General features: G+C 38.0%; 1 protein-coding gene across 5 annotated transcripts in view; it reads right to left on the minus strand.

Moving 5' to 3' along the window:
* CW7 overlaps positions 1 to 14,723 on the minus strand; it is a 502,578-nt gene that overhangs the window by 171,487 nt on the left and 316,368 nt on the right. The window lies entirely within an intron of this gene.

Raw genomic sequence — 14,723 nt, forward strand, 5'->3', positions numbered from 1 at the left:
TGGTGTATCGAGCAACAAGTGCAAATATCTCATCGTAATCTACACCTTCCTTTTGAGAGAAGCCTCGAGCAACAAAGCGAGCCTGGAACTTTTTTGCACTTCCATCAGCGCGATGCTTGATTTTGTAGAGCCACTTAGAAGTGACAACCGATTTATACTAGGTTCTAGGGACCACATCCCAGACATCATTCTTCATAATTGACTCGTATTCTTCATTCATAGCATCCTTCCATACTTGTTGCTTCACGGCTTCTTTTCTTCGAATGATGAAGGCTCATTTTGAAAGATAGTACTCATCGCGGTCAAATATCCTTGATACCTGTTTCGTCCTCTTTTTCACCCTGATTTCCAGTGTCAACTTCCTTGTCCTTCCTTAGGATATGAAGGTTGTTCATCTTCCTGAGGGCCATATCTTCGTCGAAGGTGACATCACGACTTATCTCAACATACTTTTGACTAGCCACATAAATTATATATCCCTTAGAATTTTCACTATAGCCCACAAAGATTCCTTTCTTCCCAAATGCACCTAATTTGCTTCTTTTCTCTTTCGACACATGAAAATATACAGGGCTTCCAAAAATTCTAAAATGAGAGACATCAAGTTTCTTACTAGTGAACATTTCCTTGTGAGTCTTGGAGTCCAATGCTTGATGAGGGCATCGGTTTTGAACATACACGATGGTATTTGTAGCTTCAGCCCATAGAAACCTCGGAAGGCCTTGATATTGAAGCATGGCACGAACAACTTCTACAATAGAGTGATTCTTCCTTTCAACCACACCATTCTGCTTGGGAGTGTATGGTGTCGTAGTCTCCCTCTTAATGCCAGCTTCTCTAATATAACCTTGGAATTCATTGGATTCATACTCGGTCCCAATATCAGTCCTCAATATCTTGATTTTCTTCTCGAGTTGGTTTTCGATCAAGGCTTTGAAATATCTGAACCAGGTGAACACTTCATCCTTCTTCTTCAAGAAGTAGATCCAGGTCTTGCAAGAATAATCATCCACAAAGGTGAGATAATATAAGTATCTGCCCAAGGAGTTTACAGGCATCATACCAGATATGTTGGAGTGGATCAATTGCAATATGTCTATGGTCTTGCTATTACTTGAGGGGAATGGTCCCCTTGTACGTTTTCCTTCAGCACATCCCAAACATACACCTTCATGCTCTACTTTGAACTCGGGCGTACTTGTCACCATTTGTTTCACATGGGGTAGGGCCTTAAATTGAAGATGGGAAAACCTCTGGTGCCATAGTCCAGATCGTAGAGATGTGTCACAAGACATGGCTCCCAATGGACTTCCACCAACTTGATACAGAGTGTCAACCCTGAAGCCAAGAGTAAAAGCATCCATGAAATTTCTTTTCCAAACACATGCCTTTCCATCGATAAAAGCCACCTTGAATCCTTTATCTTCCATTGTTGAAACAGACACCAAGTTCTTCTTGAAATTAGGTACATATAGTACTTCTTGCAAATGAATAGTGTTACCTTGATTCAAGGGTAACATTCCCTACTCCCTTCATGAGATAGGTGGCATCATCTCCAAGGATGATCTCCAAGTTTGTCTCCTTTTCTATTAGATTAGAGCGGGCTTCCTTATATCCAGTGAAGTGCCTTGAGGCACCAACTATCAATCAGCCAATTTCCCAAAGTGTCCGAAGGAGAGGTAGTGTAGAGGGTAGATATAAGATAGTACTCTTTTTTCTTATTGTTAACAACATTGGATTCATCATACCTGGAGTTCCTTGATTTCTTGGAGGGTAGACCATTTCCTTGATGTCCCGCATTCCTTTTTCCTTTGCCATTGGACCTGTGATTTCTTTAATCGGTGTTGTTGAAGTTGCTCATGCAGTTGTTATGATAGCCATCATCTCGAGGTGTATCCCTTCTATTAGGACACTCCATTGCATAGTGGTCAAATTTATTGCAAACAAAGCATCTTCCCTTCCTTCCATTTTTTAATACCGATCTTCCTTGACTTTGCTTCTTTGAACCTGCATTGTTCTTCCTCTTGGCATGAGCGGATAATGCAGTGGGGTTGCTTCTATTAGAAGCCATTTCCTACTCCACCATTCTTGTTTCTTCTTGAATGCATCTCGACATCAATTCCTCAAACCCTGGAATTCGATCATTGTTGAGTATAGTGGTTCTAAATACATACCACTCAGGTGGGAGTCCTCCCAGGGTGGTGAGAGTAAGTTCCCTGTTAGGAATGACTTGTCCAATTGAGAGTAGATAATTCTTGATCTTAGTAATCCTCAAGAAATAGGATTGAATGTCCTCATCCTTGCCCTTTTTAATATCCTTCAACTTATTCTTGAGAAAGAGAATTTGATTAGCATTACTAAGATTGAACATGCCAACCAACCTGTCATATATCTCCTTGGAGGTCTTCAATTCGGATATATAGGCCACCAGATGCTTGTCAATGGAATCCATCATAATCTTCTTCGTTTTTTGAGAAGCGTTTTCGGAGGAAATCACATCATAATTCATTTGTCGACGCGTTTCAAACCAACAAGTGTGGTTCATCGTCAGGACAAGTTGAAGAACCAGAGCATGGTTGCTGGATAAATAGAGAGAGTGGGTTACCTAACGGTGTTAAAATTGGCAACTAGGGCCAAACTCCATGTGGATCATCTTATTTATGGTAGCTGATATTTTTCTTGGACTCCTCTCATTGAGAGGTCTAGGATTGATCTAGAGATCATCCGATTCCGATAAGTATTCATGGAGATATGAATTTATTTGTGTTATTGGACAAATCGTCAAGGTTGGCCAGCAACCAAATAACCCCCATGTATGCTCAACGTCTTAGTATAAAAGGAAGTGACTTGAGATTCATTTGCACACACACTTCAATCTTTATTTCTCTCCACTTGTTTTGGGTTTCAGTGGAAGAGAAGTCTAAGAGGAGGAAGCCCTAGACGCAGTAAGGAAGGAGCCTAAAGCTTGAAGTCTAAACGCAGTCCTAGATGATGCCCTAGCAAGGAAGACACAGTCATGTTGTGAAGAAGAGATGCCCTAATCCTCTACGCTATCAAGGAAGACTACCCTCATCTATACACTGTCCCAAGGGTGACCCTAACCGCAGTAAAGAGGCTCCCTAACTCATTGTTTTAAGGATGCCCTAACCAGCAAAGAAGGACAGAACAGTGTGGTGTTTTAGGGCTATTTCTAGGGTATGTTTGAGGGTTGAATTGCTGTGAGGGGAGGCCGAGACAACTCCCTAGAGGGCCGAGGCAAGGAGAGGTTGGTTCAGCTTGCGTGGAGGTGTCTTGGGTGCAAGGAAGGGCAGCGTATGATGTTGTAGGTGGGCCGCAGGTCCTAACTCTCTTTGGAGGGCAGCATGGAGTTGTTTAGGGACTATCTATGCCCAAGACAGCAACCAAGGATGCCAGCAACTCTTCAAGAGTAGGTCGCAGTCGAGAAGGGTTGTTTTGGTGGCTGATCAAGGGTTATTATAACAAGCAAATATGCCATAACTAGTCACAGACATTACAGCAGTAACTCAGATTTGGAGCAGCAATTATGATGTGTGTTGGATTCGTTCTTTGGGTCAATCTGGATCAGATTGTTGGGCAGTCTGTGGGAGCCAAATTGGTGGCTTGACAAAGCATGATACATGGCACAGCAAGTACATGGTGCAGCAATGGTACTTGGGGCAACAATGCCACATGGGACAACAGTGTGGCAACATGGTGCAACAATGACACATGGGACAGCAGTGTGGCAGCATGGTGCAGCAATGGCACATTGGGACAGTAGTGTGGCAGCATGGTGCAGCAATGGCACATGGGACAGCAGTGTGGCAACATGGTGCAGCAATGGCACATGGGACAGCAATGGTACAAGATGCAGTACAGTCATGGGTACAGTCATGATTAATGAAGCATGATGAGATGCAGCATAGTGATGATGGGTGCAGCACAGTGAGGTGCAGCATGATGATAAGGAGCAGCACAATGATAGGTGCAGCAAGGCGATGGAGTCACCTTGGAGAATTAGTTAAAGCAGCATGTCTTCAACTGAGTTTAGCTACCTCATGCATCATCTTCTTAGAGATAATCTATGCTTTTATTTAGATAAGTCAAAGTGTTGACTTTTGTTGTATATGTACTATCTCTCTCTCTCTCTCTGTTGAACTATTGAAGAATATATAAGAAGAATTGATCAAGGGTTCCCCACATTGGGGTTTGTCCCTGGCTAGCGCCACATCTTGTGTCCTCTTGTCTTGGCTTGTCTTCTACGATTTGTGTTTATGTTCTATCTGCAATTTACTATTATGCTGATGTGATTGCTAAGAAAAGATATTGAGCTAACTATGAAAATTGAAATAAATTGCTCTAAGCATAGAACATACCTAAAATTAACAAACGGCTACATTTGACCAGGAATGACTACATTTGACCAAGAAACAGCTATATTAGCCTGGGTAACCGAACAGGACCAAGAGATATGGAGAGGGATATATAATTAGTTAATTAAATAATTAATTAGTTAGTTTTATTTCTTTTGCGATTAAATGTAAATTGCTTGCATTCAACTAAGAATTAACTAATAGACATTTTTATTATTCAAATCTTCTTCATTTTGACTTTAGCCTTGTTGAACTTGGTCTTCGCAGCAGTCAGTGCATTTGAAGGAGGCTCAGGGATTTTACCCTGCACATAATCCATCACTTCCTTTTCTTCCAAGGTCAAATCAAGAGACATCTTCCATCCATGATAGTCAGAGTTATCATGGAGCTTGTAGCCGGGAAGTATGATGAGGAACCCATTGAGTCTTTTGTCCTTGTCCCACTGTCTTAGGTGATTGCTCTTTCACTCTTTCTTGGGCTTTGTCTTAACCTCCCTCTGATACCATTAATTTTAAGCAACAATGGTATGTTCTATGCTTTAGAGCAATTTTACATCAATTTCTTTACGAGCCCAATATCAATTTCCGTTTAGCAAACACATGAACAAGTAAGTAAAATGTTGATAGAACATAAACATAAATAGTTGAAGACAAGCCAAGACAAGAGGACACAAGATGTGGCACCAGCCAGGGACAAACCCTAATGTGGGAAAACCCTTAATCAAATCTTCTTTTAGTCTTCAATAGTTCAGCAGAGAAAGAGTACAATTTACAAGTTCTGATAATTTATAACAGCGGCAAAAGAGCCCTAACCAGAAAAGTCAATGTTGGTCAACAGGGCAGATTTCTTCCTCAATTCAGCTCAGTCAAACCTAGTCAACTTTGGCCTCCAACAATAAGTCTAATCAGCCCAAAACAGTCCAAAAAAGTCCAGTCAAAACTAGTCAACAAAAGTCAACCATTCGACCAGGCCTAGTACAGTCAACGCTGATAAACAACAGTTCAAATTGCCTTGATTCTTGTGCCCATATCTGTGGCCTGCTAGGATAGAATTCGTCCATCCAAAATCGCACTAAAGCCGGTCAACTCTTGGTCAACGCAGCCCAAAAACAACCTCTGAAATTTTTGGTCAAACCTAGTCAACGCTGGAACAGAAAATTGTTGTCCTTGAAGCTACCCAAATATTCGTACTCAATCAGATGAGGAGAGAGAGATGTGTGAAGATGAGTGATGTCCAAATGAGGATGAGGCATCATGTATTTATAGGCAAGCGTTGAGGATGAATAGACGTGATTGTTGGGCTTCTGAGCCTACATGAGTTTGTTGGTCGACCTCGACAATTTGTCCATAATAAAAATAAATTCATAACGTCATTTGTACATGTCAGAATGGGATGATCTTTAGATCAATCCTACACCTTTCGGAGTGAGGAATCCAACAAAAATATCAGTTGTCATAAATGAGATGACCCATGTGGAATTTGGCCCTAGTTGCCAATTTTAACATGATGGTACCTAAAGTGGCTAAAGCTTGAGTACATGTTAATCCCACTTGATTAGAGTACCCTAGTCAGGTATCTAATCTATAGCATTGCGTGTGTTGTGACTCTTCATAGAGTATATCATTTGAGATCTTCCATGTACCTTTGTGTTTATGTAATTATGGACAACTCCCTAGTTAAGACAGAGTGTTGAAGAATGTAACTAGTGTCGGTATTCATAATTGTATTTAAAGAAAAGAAAGAAGAAATTGTTGTTAAAGAAAATGACTTATTAATGCATGGGTTTCATGCTTGGGTCAATGGTTAATAGGTCAAATCCTCCATTGCAGACTTTAGGTTTTATGTGAAGAGTCCTTCTCCTTGTCATTATGTAATAGACCGTTCTTGGGCTTCATGAGTCGAGAAAGAAATTTATTTTTGTATAAAATAGGGCATTTAGGCCTCCTCCACCAAGTCAGCGTCAAAGAAGGGCAAGTCATCCTCACAAAAGCACTATAAAAGGGTAGCAACTCGACTCATTTGGAGCACATTCACAACAAGTTTGATCTGTTGTTGTTGGAGGCAGAAAAAAGGTGAGAAATTCAAGGAAGAGGAAGAAAACCTTGGCGAAGGAAAAGAAGTCAAATTTTCTCTCTCCTTGTCTCACACATACGAAGTTCTTGGGTTGTTGGAAGGGCCGAAATTGCAGTACTGTAGCTGGGCCGAAATTCTAAAGTAGTTGGGTGTCAAAATTCTGGATTGTTGTTGGGCTGAAGTTGTTGGACAAGAAGAGACTACTGGAGTTTGTTGAATCATCTTGGAAGGTTGACTTGGTGGAGGAGGAAGGTCTTTTGGGTCTAAGGTCTTGGTCTATCTCAATTTGATTTACTAGTGGAAGAGTTTGACTGGGTTTTCCCCTATAGAGGGGTTTTAGCCTTGGCTGAGTGCCTACATCTAGTGTCGTTGATCTTCATGTTTTGATTTGATGATTGCTTGATGAAGCTAAGATAAAAGAAGAACATAAAGAGAAGATAATAAAACTACAAGTATATCACAAGTACTTATCAACATAAGAAAATATTTCTGCCTTTCTGATTTCCTTATGTTAAGGATATACGTTATGTATCAAGATAAGAAGTGGGAGGAGTGCCTTCTACTGGTAACGTTTGCATATAATAACGGGTATCAGGAGTCCTTGAAGATAAGATCGTTTGAGGTTCTTCATGGGCGAAGTTGTAATACTCCTATCAGCTGGAGTGATCCAGTGAAGAAGGTATTGATTGGACCTAATAAGTTGGCAGAGATGGAGCAGGAGATGCATGTTATTAAAAGGAATTTAAAGGCAACATAGGATAGGCAGAAGAGATTGCAGATCAACACAGGGTATTTAAGGAGTTTTAGGTTGGGGAGCATTTGTACTTGTGTATCAAGCCCAAGAAGAGCTCCTTGAGGATTGGATCATGTGCCAAGTTGGAACCTCGGTATTATAGGCCTTTTGATATCCTTGAGAGGATTGGACCAGTGGCCTACAAACTTGCATTTCCTCTGATAGTGAAATTCCATGATGTTTTCCATGTTTCATTGCTTAAGAAGTATGTCCAAGATGTTGATCATGTGGTTGACTAGTCTATATTGCAGGTGGAGCCAGAGGGAGAATTCTTGCAAGAGCCTTAGTGCATATTCAAGCTAAAACAGCAGATGCTCCGAAACCAAGCAATAAAGAAAGTTAAAGTGCAGTGGAACCACTTTGGATCCGATGAAGCTACATGGGAGATGGTGGATCAAATGCAGGCTATGAATCCTTCATTATTTGTTGGTTCAAGCAAATGAATTTTGGTATATATATATATATATATATATATGGTTGTAGATACCGCAACGAGCTATGTTATAAAGCTCTAATAAGCGGTATGATTGTCATATTTGTCATGTTGGTCATGGTTTGCAATAGTTGTTCATTGTGACTACTGCATCAAGCTATGTTATAAAGCTCCATGGGCAATATGTTTTGGTTTTCAGCATTTTGTTGGTCATAGGTGTCATAGAACACCGAGGACAGTGTTCCCCTAAGGGGGAGGGGTTTGTAACAACCTTGGGTTAAAAGTTCATGTAATAAAGGATAAGAAAGGCAAAAAGAATAAGATCAAGGTCATGGGACACGTATTTCGATCATGAATGTGAGATCTCATGGGATAAACCAAGACATAAACAAGCAAGGGAATCCAGATACACTGAGATTTGAGCTTAATTAACAGAGGTTTATTATGGCTTATGAGCACCATACAATGAACCTATGAAGTTGTTATTGGTTTGCTACAAAAAGGGAACTTGTTTGAATGGCTACTATGCTTGCATTGATTAGGAATTGATAGAGGCAGTTATGAGGGATTTTGTAGGGAATAGTGATTTAATGATTTCCATTAATGACCTCATATGTTAGAGATGATATACTAATATGCTTGCTACAGGATTGAAGCTAGATTGCATTGTTGTTTGTTGCAAAGATTAAATGAATATGATGTGATGTCTCCATTTGTCTTTTGAGTCTGCATCCATGTATTGAATGTTTCCCATTTTGGTCAGAAGTCATTATGTTGTTGCATGTCATTTGATGAGATCCTTCTGAAGTCAGAATGATTCATTGAGAATAGACACTGAGCATGGTTGAGTTTCTCATTGATATGCATGGTTTATGGTAAAGTGCAGGGGTTTTCCTTATAGGTGTACAGTTATTAGTGCTTACAGCTAAACCATTCTTTCTTGTGAACATTATGATCACCTAAGGTTTGGTAGTTTCATATTAGAGAAATGTTATCGTTGAGTTAGACTAAAAATTTTGAGCAACTAAAGTTCGGTCATAGTCTTGTTGAAATGTTGCTTAGGATTGGACAAAGTGTTAATGTGTTGTACATTGAATATATATTATAGACCTCTGCAGGTAAGGTTGGACGGTGTACATGATTTGCGCAGATATGTTGTAGTGAACTTGACAAAGGTTGTTGTTGCTGCTAGGTAGTGAAAGGTATTATTGAGATGCATAGTTTGATATAATAGGTCATTCAGTACATTGGGGAAATTTGACTTGTTGATCAATGTTAGTATTATTGAGTAGACTTATATTGCGAGTTGAGTTATTGATTGGGTTAGGGTTTTGCTGAAGCAACAAAACTTAAGAGTGTTTGTGCTTAAAATGCAAAATACACAAAGGTATTTGTAAATGATATTTATTAATAATATGAAATGTACAAGTTTGTTGAATGTTATAATGAGGGCTCGCTTATATACCTAGGCAAGTTCCCTTTCATGAATGGTCATGTCCATTAAGACATGCCTCTTCGTAAACTAATCATTAATTAACTATTATTATTTATTCATATATATTTATTTTATTTTAATATAAATTATGTCTGTAACATTGCCCCTCTCTTCAAAAAGCTTAGTCCTCAAAGCTTTAATACTGGCAATTTCCTTCACGTTGTGTTTGTCATCTCGGCATGTATAATTCGTCAATCATCGGGACATGTATAATTCGTCAGTGATACTCCCTTCTTTTTTTTAATTATATATAATTTAATTAATTATTATATATTAATTTATATATATTTATATTTAATTAATTGAAATCACTTTATATAATTTATATTATAAATAACTTTATAATTTTAATAAAGTTACTTATAACAGATTTATAAAGTTATGTCAACTATAAAAGTTATTTGGTTTTGTTGTATTTATCTATCTATCTATCTATCTATATATATATATATATATATATATATATATATATATATATATATATATATATATATATGTTTCCCCATGGTCCATCATACACGTCGTACGATCATGTGCTTTGCCGTACATTCACCCATAGAATTAATTCCACTAAATCTCCACAACTTGATAACGAACATCATGAACCTTTCAGTGATGAAACGGAGGTAGTCGACTCTACATTTTAATGTGTAGGGTGAAAGCAAGGCTTTCAAAGAACATGAATTTGTTGATGGTATTTTCCTCTTATAAGGCAACATGTTTTCTTTCTCTATCTGACTCAGATTCTCAGCCTGAGTCTGAGTTTGAGTCTGAGTCCGAGGGTCTATAATAGGCTTAGGGAAACTGCTTCCAGTATTCAAATGTCGTAAATGTTGTTGCGAGCGGGAGGCAGTTCCCTTAGACATTATTTTTTGGAATTTGGAAGCCTAAACTTGGAAAATTCCCGTTCGTTAAACTAAATCCTTTTTGTGTCTAAGCCTGAGCTTGAGTCTGAGCCTTAAAACATGAGTGTGCTTGTGTAACAATATGAGGTTAGTTGCTTATTATATTGTTATAACATTGTTGAGTGACGGATCTTCCTTTGTCAAAAGGTTACTGAGAGACCAAGGTGCTTCGCGTAGGAATATCTTCTTTAGGCGCCAAATTTAATTTGTCGTTTTCTTCTTTCTAGTAACAGTCTAATATCCAACATCGTCAGTTCGGCGAAGGTAAAAAATGATATACGCACTCTCATTTAACACAAATTCTAAGGTGACCTTTTTAACTTGCCCATCATCACACCAATACCAGTCACCATTTTGAGCATACCCATATTCGACATACCTTGATGCATTGTTTACAGTCCACATAATGCATTCCTTCATGCCTCTAAAAAGAGAAATTTGATCAGCTGGTGAATTAATACAAATAGAATTCCTTTCCCAAAGGCTTCGAAAGAAATCAATAAATAATTGTTTTGCTGGATTTGTACCAGGAGGCATAGAGCTTAACATAGGCAGCAGGCAGGGATATGATGCTTGTTGTGACCTATAGCAACCACATCTGAGAAAGCACCATAGTCGAGGTAATATGACTTTCTGAAGAGGAGCAACCCTCCATGCTTCTGGAAACTTCCCTGTAAAGAGAAGCAGCATATTCCACATGGAAGAATGACAAGTTGGCTCCTTTTTTTGAAATGACCCAAGGACAATACTTGTTGGAATCTTCATGTCTTCTTCACTAAAAACTTGTGGCACGTACTTCACAAAACTCAACAACACTTGGTCGACAACACTACAAACTCTAGAACTTCGTGACTTCAAAATGTCCTGATAGAATTTGTGAGTATGGCAAATCCTCTCTGCTATTGTGATAGCTCCATATCTTGCATTTGCAGCTTTCTTTAGATCAAGACCATCAAGATTCAGAACAACTTCTATTTCCAGACGCTGAACTTTGTAAATATGTCCCAATAAAGACATCAGCAATAGATGCTAATGCGAGCAAAGAGGATGACACAACAAGCTCATGCATATCTTCCAATTCTTCTATTGGAGTTGTTTTGTCATATATTGTTTGTGGCATAAGCTTCAAATTCTCATCCACGTTATGAAAAATCTCATTTCCGCAGAAAATCAGAACTAATATTTTCTCCTAGACTAGAAAAGGCACTTGGAAGGATCGCTTTGTAGCTTCAGATACTTCTGTGAAGGGGACAAACTGACCTAACCATGATGCACCCATTACAGACCTCAAATGTGGAGCAAGACCTCTCCCAATAGTAAAATAAAGATTAGCCATAGCATCATGTGTTGTCTGTCGAACCTGTCTACTATTATCCTGCACAAGTCTTTTATATTCAAACACCCACTGTGGTGCAATCTGACAAAGTTCACTAGCTGGAATTTATCTGAAAAGAGTACTCAAGAGTCAATGATGTCAATGCTTTGAGCTTTGTAGTGGGATCTTTTTTCTGACCTTGCAGAGATGTTGTGTCACTTCACCATCAAAGTTCTTATTCCAATCATAAAAATTCCTCACACTCTCAAATATGCTTTTTCTTGCAATGTCTGTATTATTTTGCTCAAGTTCTTCTGTATTAATGTCCTCAAAAATATTTTTTCTTAACACGGAAGATTTATGCTTTGTGTGCATGTGAGTTTTGTTTTGGATTGATGGAAATTAATTTCATTGGGTTGTTGTCCATTTGCAAAATATTGTGGCCTCGGCTAATAGTCCATTTCTTGTTCTTCATCCTCCTCTTCTATAGACTGGCTTGTTTCATTTAGGTGAAACATAGGGTCTATTACACTCTTAAAATGTTTAAAGTGACCTTCTACAATAGTGTTTCGGCTAGCAAGCTCATCTTTAGCTTCTTCATCTTCAATCGTTACATATCCACTTTGATTATCATTCTCATTCATGTCAACATTCTCTTCCTTTAGACATGTTGCATATGCTTCAAGATGTTTTTTTGATTCTGCAAATGATCTACTTATTTGTTGTAATGATTCTCGAATTTTATTTAACTGCCAAATGATGTCAAGACATAATCTTAATGGCATATTGTGCGGTGGATAACGTCCAAAGGCTCACATGGCTCTGATACCACTGAAGCGACAAACTTAAGAGTGTTTGTGCTTAAAATGTAAAATACACAAAGGTATTTGTAAATAATATTTTATTAATAATATGAAATGTACAAGTCTGTTGAATGTTACAATGAGGGTTCGCTTATATACCTAGGCAGGTGCCCTTTCATGAATGTCATGTCCATTAAGACAAGCCTCTTCATTGACTAATCATTAATTAACTATTATTATTTATTCATTTATATTTATTTTATTTTAATATAAATTATGTTCGTAACTTTGGCCTACGTGGACAGACGTTGTGTGTCTATAGCAGTTAATGTATCATTGAGCAATTGAGCTTGTTTATTGCTTGAATCCAAGATTGTTGATCAATGCTAGGGTTTCAAGTATTATATTACAGAGACCAGATTGGTTATGGACAACTGAGAAAACTTACAAAGTGACTGTTAATTTAGGGTTTGATATACATGATAAGAAAAGGTATTTGTTGTTCCTGCTAATAACCTTGTGCCAATGATCCAAATCGACAAAGTCTACAGAATATTTGGATATTACTTATTTTGATATTGAGCACAGAGAGATCCAGTCTAAAAAATTGTGAAACGTGGTCCGTCATGGTGAGATAAAGGTTGGGTCCTTCAGGGCAAGTGGCAGATTGTTGAGTAGGGTGGCAGGGTGGTGCAAGGCAAGATAGTGGAGTTTCCTTTAGGTCAGAGCCTAAGAACACTTCAAGGTGGAAGGGTAGTGCTAGGGTAGGTTGGAACCTACGCAAACCGTTGGAGCGTCCTTCCAATCAAAGCTAGTAAACCAAGGTGTTTGAGCATCCTTCAAATTGGAGCCTATAAACCAAGGGATTGGAGCGTCCTTCCAATTGGAGTTCGTTAACCAAGAGGTTGGAGCCTCCTTCAGTTGGAGCTGAAAATATTGGAAGTTGGAACTTCCTAATTGATGTAAACTATTGAAGACAATATTAAGAAACGTTTGGTGGTTTTTATCCCAGAAGGGTTTCCGCCTAAAAATCTTTGCTGTACTGTCTTTATTGTTGTGCATTGTTGAATGGTGTTGATTGCTTTATGTTTATCTAATGCTAATAACAATTAATGCTCAGTGAAATTAAAATACACTAATTGAAGAGAAATATTGATTCACCCCCCTCTCAGTGTTTTCAATAGTGTATTGTTCATTTTCAGCTGTTAAAGATCGGATTTAGTCATGTGTATTTCTGCTCATAAAAAACAGATTGAATATGTTTAGTTTAAACTTTAAATGCATTATTTGTGAAGTTTTTTAATTGTAGACAGAAATCAGAGTATTGGCTAGTGTTAGACAAACGTCCTACAAGAAAAAAATAGGTTGTAGGTGAAATTTCTACATGTACATCATGCACAGGAAAATCCCTTAGAGATTATGGAGTTCTCTTACACAATACATGAGTGTGCAATCTCCATATGGAACTTATAGAGACCCTCATTTGAATTTTGAAGACAAACATAATGTAGCAATGAGAAGGACAGAATGGCACCGACTTAGCAAATAGAATAGCTAATAGTTGTGCCATACAAAGCAGAGATCACAGAGAGCATTAAGGAACCTCGGTGTAGAAGAGAGATTGGAACTGGAGCAGTAGGCAGGATTCCAGGTTACCAAGAAAGAAGTGGAAAAAGAAGGAATACACCTGGCTGAAATACAGGACCAGATTCCAGGTGACCAAGAATGAAGTGGCAAAAGAAGGAAGAGACCTGATCAAAACAGAAAGTCATAACAGTGGATCCATCAAGCCAAAATTGAAAGAATGAAAATGACTCTGCATGGTTTTGAGTGTACATACCCACCTTCTAGGGTGCAACTATATAATGTAAAGGATTAGACCTGAATTGGTTGTCGATTATTGGTTGTTCTTGATTAAAAAGTTGTCAGTTGTCCAATATTTGTATCAGGATCAGAGTTAAGAATGTATTCTGTTCCATATAATGTACTCTGAGCAATTTGGTCTTTTAGTCACTCTAGAAATCTATAGATCCATCTTGAATACCGATAAAATGGGACCCATTACAAAAATTTGTCATCTTTCTATTTTATGGTGATGACGTATTTTACTGTTATAATGAAACTATGTTAATTGCTGAACACTATCTGATAAAGTCTGATGGAGACATTTTCTTCGAAACTCTTGTTCAAGAAAAATTTGTATTATGGGGCAAGTGTTTTGTTCCCCCATGACCATTAACGAAGGGTCTTGCAGTTACTTTATTATAATGGTCACATGCAGTATTATAGTTTAATAAAATTAAGTCATAACAAAATAACTTGACATATTTAAGTAATATGTCATAAATAATGATAAATTATTATTTTTATTATTAGGTTTAAGTGATATCTTAATATAAAAAGGTAGTGCTATCGGATGTCCAGGACATTGTCATTCTTGATGTATTGGCATTCACTATATTGATCAATATTAAGTACAATCTCCCTGTTTACTCTCTCTGAAAGCCTTCTGCTATATTATATAAATAATAAT

This window comes from Pinus tabuliformis, chromosome X, assembly GCF_031772625.1.
Source record: "Pinus tabuliformis cultivar Carrire ecotype Pingquan chromosome X, CPIR1, whole genome shotgun sequence".
NCBI classification, from domain to species: Eukaryota; Viridiplantae; Streptophyta; class Pinopsida; order Pinales; family Pinaceae; genus Pinus; species Pinus tabuliformis.